The sequence below is a fragment of the Lucilia cuprina genome, chromosome 4, assembly GCF_022045245.1.
Source record: "Lucilia cuprina isolate Lc7/37 chromosome 4, ASM2204524v1, whole genome shotgun sequence".
NCBI classification, from domain to species: domain Eukaryota; kingdom Metazoa; phylum Arthropoda; class Insecta; order Diptera; family Calliphoridae; genus Lucilia; species Lucilia cuprina.
The window spans coordinates 30,975,079-30,984,977 of record NC_060952.1 but is presented as its reverse complement, the minus strand read 5'-3'; positions in this window follow the sequence as shown (position 1 = coordinate 30,984,977).

The window sequence follows — 9,899 nt, the reverse complement described above, 5'->3', positions numbered from 1 at the left end:
ATTTATTTTTCGTGAATATTTAAAAATCACTTTTAAAAGAAATACTTTAAATATTTCTGTTTCGTTTTAACAACTTAACATTTAATTTCATTTATTTAAATCCTCCCTAGATTAAGTTTATCGCAAAACGTTCAGCTACAACAATAACAATTCATGTATTAAATAAAACGTTTTCTAATTCAACTAATTCCAAAACAATTGCTTTCCAATTTAAAAGTATACAATAAAGAACAGCAACAACTAAATGAAATTATAAAGATAAACTTTTACTGTAATTTATGCAAAAATGCCTACCAAATTTTGAGAAGAATCAAACAAAACAAATCAAATGCAGAAATAAAATCCACGAAAATCCATAAAAGACAATTAAGTTGTTTATGGAAGTGTTGTCGTATTCACGCGTATTTATTGTAGAAAATAACAACAGAATCTATTTTTTTTTTTTGGAGAAGCTAAGGAACCTTAAACTTTTGAAAAAAAAGTGTCTGAATTAATGAAGATTATTTAGAGACCATGTTCATTTATTTGTGCGTGTGTGTGTCTTTAGTCTTTGTGTCTTTAGTCTGTGTTAGAGGTTTGAGTGCATGTGAAATGAATAATTACTTGTTTAACTTTTTTATATGTTTTTTTTAAAATTGAAGGAGGGTTGTTGCGTTTAAAAATGTTAGAAAAGCATTTCATGTGCATCATTGAATTTTGTAAATTATAAAAAACAAACCGACAAAAATAAGAGCTTTCGAAAATGTATAGACAAGGAACTACTGAGAGGGTGGTCTTTAACTTTAGCGTTTTTTAACTCCAGTATAGAAAATTAAACAGTGATTCCCAAAGCTATTAAATAACAGAAGCAGTGTAAGAATTTTATCTCAGCATTACTTTAAAATTTGAGATTTCTTAAATTTTTTGAATTCCAAGTTAAAAAACTGTTTTCCTTTTGAGGATAAAATCGTATAGATTTTGTAATCCTATCCTGAAGTAAGTGAGCAATTCGGACCGAACGAAACTAAGTGTAATCGGACGGGCGGTAAAGCCTATTAGGTATTGCAACATGTAATAAAGCGTTGTCACTATGAAATATTACGCCTCCATGTATATTCAATTGAACTCAAAGCAGATTAGTCTGGCACTCTTTTGCACCCAAGGCCTTTCCTTGAAATTATTAGTTCTAGAGTGCAGATCTGTCTGCAACCCAAACACAAATCATAGTAACGTTTGTGTCAAATGTATCCATTGCCTTTCTTTGAAATGATTAGATCTGGGGTCAAACCAGAAAATCATCTAATCTGGTAAGACTGGAACCGATAACATGCACCAGCGAGTTTCGGACTTTGTCTTGCCCCAGTTAATGAAGTGGTCCCTTTGGAGTACACTTAGTGGCTCTGGTTTAAATCCAATCTCGTGGTAAGATAATGTTGAAAATTCGGTGTTGTTGTTGTTAAAACAAAATACATGCGCCAAAGGAGTGACTGTGGAACTAAGCAACAGTGGGTGGCAATTGTATATGATGAGGAATTGATCGGTCTTCCCATCTTCCGTATACCTAAAGTGAATGAGTCGAATGTTTTCTTCAATGAAGTTTTTGAATAAATGAAAAGTGATCCCACAACTTTCTTGAGAAAAATATCCGTCTCACTAACTCTATGTATGCGGAAGATGAGGGTGTTGTATTGATTGATAAAAGGTATCATCAGGAAATATTCAGGGTTTACTCTGTTCATAGCAGAATTATCACAGTTTTTAACAAATTCGTATTTCGATCTACCGTTTACATATCAAGGTTCTGTTGCCGAATCAACCGAGGACATCCTATCTGCGTAGTTGTAAAAGGAAGTGATGTTTTTTCATCTCGGAAGAAGCAATAGTCAGGAGATTATATAGCCCAAGTACGTGAGAAAAGTGTTTGTACATGAAGAAATGGGCAGTTGCGAGTCGTTTATCATTTCACCCATTGAAAGTAAAAGTACCACCGTGAAATAAAATCAACAAAGCAGGTGTTCACGGAAAGCATTTTCACTTAAACAAAATCGTATTTCAAGATCTCCTGACTTCAATTCATCAATTTTTAATCGAAGGTTGCTTTCAATGTTCTTAGACTCTCCTATTTATTATTAAGATGAAACCGAAGGAAGAGGAAAGTCCTGCGACAAAACATAGTTGAGGTTCCACATTGAAACCAGGGAAAGAACATATACTACAGTCTTCTTAATCACAATCTCAGATTTCAGCCGGAAGTCCTTGTAAAATATATTAAATTGATTTTGGTTTCCGAGGTGAACATATCTATATTCCTACTGCCAGAAGGCAAATATAGAAATATCTGCTGATGAAGTTTTAGGACCATATTGGACTTTAATAAAGTAATAACCGATAACTCTTCCTGTTCTACATGATAAAGGTACCAGGTTTTATCGACAATGGAACAGCAGCGACTATACTTATTATCAAAGAAAGGAGTTTAACTCTTTCACCTATACGGATCACCAGTAAAAAATCATACTAAACTCTGCTCTTCTATTTTAAGTTTTTCATCGAAAATATATCCCAATAAATCGGGACCACTTTATTTTTTAAAAATTCCAAGAAAATATATCCTGGAAACTGAGTTTCTGATTGGATTGGATTATAATTTATTCTATAGGCTACTCTAGGATATGGCCAAAAGTTCCGAATGTTCAACTTTCTGAAAATTAGCAGACTATGAAGGTTTTGGAATCTCATCCCTTAATACCCCTTCGCATACACACAAACTTACACTGTTGTTGTATGCTATAACTTTGTATTTGTTCTATTTCCTTTAGTATTTACCAAATATTGTACATATTTGTGTATGTGTGAGTGTGTCTGTGTGCACTTGTGCGTTTTGCCTTTGCCTAGCTTTTGGCATTAGAAAATTTCTATGTGAATGTTTAGTTTTATGTAGTTATCACTAGGATTTATCGCTGACGAAAAAAAAATGTTATTGTATTTGTTTAATTGAATTTGTATTGTTATAAGCTTTAACGTTTTCTTTTTTATTCACTTCACACAAAAAAAAAATAAGTATACAAAACACCAAACAATAACACAAATATGCGTACTCACTTGTATAGGGTGCAGGGTAAAGATAATTTTAAATACTTTTTTTCTTCGTTTAAAGCTATTTTCTGCTATATTAAGCGTGGGAGTTGTTAGGCGTATAGATTGAGTCTTTATACTGTCAGAAAATCTTTAACTTTAGTTGCTTTTAAATTGCTATTGTTTTAAATACTTAGCTATGGATTTGGATAGTATTTATGTGGAAATTAATTGAAATTGTAGTAAGTTAATCGAAATGAAGATGAAAATTTTTGTTTTGTTGTTGTATGTTATTTTGAAGAAAACAAAGAGTAGAGGAAGATTTTCAAGCTAAATTTAAATAAGAACATTTTTGATTTTTGGATAATTGAAGATATCTTAGATTTCCATAGTTAAAGGGGACTATAGTTTTTATTAGGGGTCGGGTTTTTATTAGGGACATTTATGTATTTCTAAATGATGAAAACAGTCCTTTTAAGCCTGAACTATGTTGGAAAATCTTAATGGTTGGCTCTATATAGACATGATTATGGATTTTTATGAACTGAAATTAAATATTTTTCATTCATTAGTGTTAGCACTATATTTCACTCTATACACAGAGGTCATCTAACAGTCGATCTCCTGCACACCAAGTTCGTCAATTATATTAACAGTTGTTAAGTCATCTGAAATTGCGTAATTTTAAAGGTCGAGGTTCGTGCCATAGTTTAAGAGTTATTGACCTTTAAAAATAATAATATCCGAAATATTCTTGAGATTCAATCAGAAACTATTAACCAATACTTGAAAATTGTATAGACAGGATAAGATCTTTTGTTAACTCTTTCACATATAGGGGAATCAACCGAGGACATCTTTTCTCTGTGGTTGAAAAAGGAAGTGATGTTTTTTCATCTCGGAAGTAACGCAAGGGAGATGCAATAGCCATCATCTCATCCAATGAAAGTAAAACTACAGCCGCGATTTAAGATCAACAAGGCAGGTATTCAAGGAAAGCATTTCCACTTAAACAAAATCGTCTTTTAAGATCTCTTGACTTCAATTCATAAATTTTTAATCGAAAATGTTCTTATACTCTCTCTTTTTATTGTTAATATGAAACCTAAGGAAGAGGAAAGTCCGAAAATCTGGCTCGGATGGCTCTAAACTGGAAGACAAAACGGAGTTGAGGTTCCACATTGAAACCAAGGCAAGAACATATACTACAGTCTTCCTATCACTTTTTCCATTTTTTTTTTATCAAAAATTATCGATATACGTCAAAAGAGGGTGTGTGGTGAAGTCATGTCCATAAAAAGTCGAGCGATTTAGTTTTGTGCGTGAAAAGTTTTATACAATTATCCAGCAAAATTAAAACAAAGTAGTTTCCAAAAATTATATTTATCACTACTTTAAAAGTAGAACTAAGTGATTTTTTTAGCTTCTGCGGATGTGTTGTTTAAGACATCCGAAGAAATGCAATTTTTAGACTTTTGTATTATACTTTGTTTAATGAGTTAAAATATCTACATCCCCTTGGTAAATTTACCCCATGGATGGAGCGGAATCGCCGTTTAGTCAATTCGAATATGTTTAAGAAATATGTACATTAAAATGATATAGAAATGATTAAAATGGATGAAACTAAAGCCAATACATCTAAGTATCCAAATCAATAAAAAAATAGAAATATGTGTTGTCGCTTTAACTCGAGATCGCTTCCAAAAAAAGGTGGCATATGGTCCACCGTCTTCTCTAACCAGCTTGTGCGTAGAAAGCAAAAAAAAAAAATAAAAAAATCTCTAGCCGGGATTTGGACCAAGGCATTGATTTGTTTTCTAAGTTTTTCACTCCAAATATAAATGAATGCCATTTATAAATAAACGGTATTCAGCAGAGGTCGGACCACGAACCCCCTGTTAGTCCAAACTGTTTTGTTCTTTATCACTTGTGTTACCTTTAAACTGAATGAAATAATGTGGATGATAATGAGCACTCATTATTAAATAAGGTATGCTATTCTCAAGATGTTATTTTGATGTTTTTTTCTTGTAACTTATTTGGAAGTGATGTTGCAGACTTAAGTTATTTTAATCAAATATTTATTGTTTCTTTTTCAATAACTTTGCAACTATATTTTAAAAATATTTTATTCTACATCGCATAGATTCCTTGCAATTGGCGCATGTGCCCCAGGGGCAGATCTGCGGTTTAATTTAATATCTTTTCATGCTTCAAACTATGATACCGAAAAAAATAATTATCTGTTAACTAATATATTTTTGCAATCGAAAAAATTTAAAAAGTTATCACAAACAATTTACACAGTGAAAATGTTTTACGGCCCTTTGAAAAACATTTAATCTCGTCTGCCTACCATCATATGTAAAACTAACCTTTCAAACTTTAAGAAATGACAGATAATCGATAAACGAAAACAATATTTGAAAATAGATACAAATCGATTACACGGTTTTCTAAATAATTCGGGTTTGATAGATGTGCCCCTGAGGCATATGATCCCCCCATCCATCCTACTGGAAATGATAAAATGTTTGTCTTTTAAGACAATCCTTCCAATATGATACATTGGTCTGTTTGTTAAAGATATTATTAGGAATCTAAACATCCTTCGTTTTGCTATATAAATAAGGATAAATCCTATATCATCATCAATAGAAAAAGTAAAATTTTTGGATTCTTAGTAGAACCATCTGTTTGTTGACAATACGATAAAGGAATCAAATCACAGGCCTACATAAGATCTGCTTCAAAAAGTGAACTTAAATCTCTCTATAAATAGAAAAAGTAAAATTTTTGGATTCTTAGTAGAACCATCTGTTTGTTGAAAATACGATATAGGAATCAAATCCCAGGCCTATATATGATCTGCCAAAAAAAGTGAACTTAAATCTCTCTATTAATAGAAAAATTAAAACTATTGGATTCTTAGTAGAACCATTTGTTTGTTGAAAATCAAATCCCAGGCCCATATATGATCTCCTTCAAAAAGTTCACTCCTGACAATAGATTTAATCGGTATTTTAAAATGAATTACTGATGAATATAAAAAATTAGACAAAGTCGCACGAAACAGTCTTTATGTACTCAAAAAAAACATATGGTGTCTGTAGTACATTATCGGGTTTACTTCGTAAAAGTTGCGACAAACCCAATTTAATAGTTCATGAAAAAATAATTTGTGCGAAAAAATTTTAAACATATGATTATATATTTTTTTATTACAATCCAACCAATCATCATTTACAAACCATTCATTCGCGCTTCATTCTTTTATATTTATCTTTTGATATCAAGCCCACAAAATAAATACAATAATTTTTTAATCGACCATAAAAACATCAAATTGCATTTTATATGAAAAATATAAAAAATAAAAAATTTAGTATTTTATTGCAAGCAATTTAAAATATTAATAGCCACAAAGGAAAAGGATATAGGAACAAAGAAAAAAGACAGACAAACCAATACATGTAAACAAATAAAAAAAAGATGCGATGCAAACACATATCACAAACATCCTTACACATTTATGCTCCTGGGAGAGAGACAGAATATGTGAGCACAACAACCACAATTATAACAAAAAAATCTATTCAATATTACATGAGTACAAATTGTAATTTAATCCACAGATGTCACCATTACACTCAATGTGAAATCATAGTCAATCCCCATACACATACCTGCAGTTCGGATGTACCTATCTTTTGCAATTAGGTAGGAGTTACGAAGAAGTTACTATCTAAAACGGCTACCTTAACCCTTGTTAAAACTGCTGGGCTATTTTGTCCTAAAAAAATTACTAACACATGCTCTCATACATTCATCAAAATATGATAACACCCCTTTTCTGTGTTGTCTTCCTCTACATATGTATATGTATGTGGCACACTATTTGGATTATTCTTCACAGCAAGTTTTTTCTTTTTCGGTGAAAATAAAGTTTTAGTAGAAATCTGAAAAACAAAAAAACAAATTCGAAGCAGGTTATCTTCTAATACCGTTTGACACACAAAACAATGTGTTTTTTCTAGCATGAAAAGGTCTAAACAGTGACACGTGACTGTCTAAGAGTTAAGAAAGAGGGGAAGATTACTGGTATAAATACTATTCACATGATTTCTTGTTGCTGTTGTTGCATGCAAAAGTGTCATGTTGAAAAATGATATTAAAGTCATATTTAGAAAATCATTAAGAATTGTTGTAATGCGTTTTTTATGAACACGGTTGGGAAGAAGTTAAAAATAAATGGAAGTTTATATACAATATGATGGGCAATTAGCATGGTTGTATTTGTTTAAGGACGAAATGTTACTAATTTTTATTAAAACCCATTTAACTATCTAATTTTTAAGACAACTTGACATAATTTTTGTTTCCGTATTGAGGAAATGAGACCAATAATGGACCGGAATTCGGGAAAAAAGTGGTAGAATAATTAGAATTTAATGAAACATATGCGTTTAAGTGATTTTCGGCAGTGGCCCTTATATGGTAGCTATGGCCAATTGTGGACCGATTGAGATCTACGTTGATAGTATTACTTCTGTTCAGCCTTAGAAAAATAATGTACGAAAAAAATCATCCAAATATCTTTGGTAGTTTCTGAGAAAACTTCTAGTTTCTTAGAAAAAAAACGTAATTTTTTCGAGTTTGTCTGAAATTTTTGTTCATAAATTTTTACATTGAAAGCCGATTTTGTTGATTTTCAATACTAAACTGCTTTAGATAATAATTAAAATTTTGGGTGAATTTTGTTGATATCCTTTTCTTATTTCCAACGTAAACGTGTTTGTGGCAGACGGACATAACTAAATTGACTCGGAATTTCATAAGAACCCGGACTATATATACTTTGTTGGATCTTAGATGAAACTTATATATACCCTCATTTGTACAATATAAATTTTTTCAATCTATCGGGCACCACATAAATTTCGTTCCTTAATAAGTGCTCACCTTTTAAGTCCAGGAACAAATGAAAATGATACATGGACGGACAAGGTCTGATATATCAGGCGAGAGGAGTAAAACTAAACAACTACTTCTTTATAAATAGGCTTTTATGTCGTCATGATGAAATTTTACGCTTCCACATTTGTTCGCGTTTTTTCGTGAATATACATCAAAGGAATCAATTATAGATTGGAAACGTTAGCGCTATAGATTTGTGGTTTTTGCGTAAATTTTGCTAGACCGGGCTTCAAATCCCAGAAGTTCAGTTGGACAGTCCAAAATTACTCATTTTAAGTACTACTTAGAGTTACCCCTAGCCTCCGAGAGCCCAGGTGACTTGCTATTTTAATAGGTGCTTTTCCAAGAAGAAATTCAATCGTCACCCCATAGATTACAAAGAGACTGCAAGAGACAGTCGGCCAAGGCCGACTATATAATACCCTACACCTGTTGCAGAAATAAAGTGTGATTTAGTTTTTATATTAAAGCATTAAAGTCGAATTTTACCATATTATTGCGCGTTACAAACATCAGCACAAACCCAATATACTCTCCTCACTAAATTGGTGTAGGGTATAAAAGGAATATTTACAGTTATATTCAGGAAATTTGTATTTTATAACCTTCTAAAAGTTTAGCTCTAAACGATGTTACTTTTCGGGTTGAGATATTTAAAACAGATCCTTCTTAGGCCCAATGTTAAGAAATATTTAAGTATTACTTACAATGAACAGCTTGAGCCATCAGAAATTCATCTTGAAACTGTCAGGGTATTGTAAAGAAGCCTTTAATCAAATCCCCAATTATAATATATTTTTCCTGAAAGGCAAAGTTTGCACGAAAGCTTTGGACCGTGACCGTAAGCTTTCCACAAGTATGCGATATATTGAATCTATATTTTCACAAATTAAATTATATGTACATTAAGAAATACCAATAAAATTTCCATTGATAGTTAATCCTTATTTTTTTCAAAATTGTTTAAGAATGAACATGGAACTGGTATGATCTTGTTGAAAGACCATGCTATATTCAAAGTAGACATATTTAGGAGTTATACTAAGTGTAACTTGTCACAAATAAGTTCGTTCAAGACTCAGTAGGAACGATTAAATTTCTTATATTCCTAACAGCAGGTGATCTATAATATAAAAATAATCAGAAAATGTCAAACAAACCTGTGAACTTACAATTATTGATTTAAAACTTTGTCAGAAAAGTATATTTGTCAATGTTGCAAGACAAAAATAGTAAGTTGACACAGTTGTTGGACATTTTCTAAACATTTTTCTGTCAATTTCGCAAGAACTAACAACCATGTATACATAGTTTAACTCCTACTTATGTTGATTATAATTGAATAAATATGAAAAAACTCATTAACAAATAATAACCATTCATAGCGTTATGACAAATGTGACAGTTAGACAAATTAAATTTGACATTTTTGAAATTAATCATAAGGACATCTCTTATACTTCCTCTGTTTCCTGATTTATTTGCTTTTGTTTATGTTGTTTTATTTGATATAAATACACTCAATCAAAATACAAGTGTTTACAATAACGACTACTAATGACAATTAAAATGCCTCTTTTATGAATTCTAAACATCAAACAAAAATCCACACACACACCCCCAGAATCCTTAATATTTACAACAATACTTTATACAGGAGAGTATTTTACCAAACAATTTGAGCTCATATGTTACGCATAAAAATAAATTATATTATGGAATGACAAAAAAAAAAATAAAATAAAAGTTGACATAAACAAGGTCCCAAGAGTACTCTTTACAAGAGTATAAAGCACAAGTATCTAAAGTTTATACGAAAAAATCACAAATAAAAGGAAAATATTTCAATAGAGCGTTATATGTAT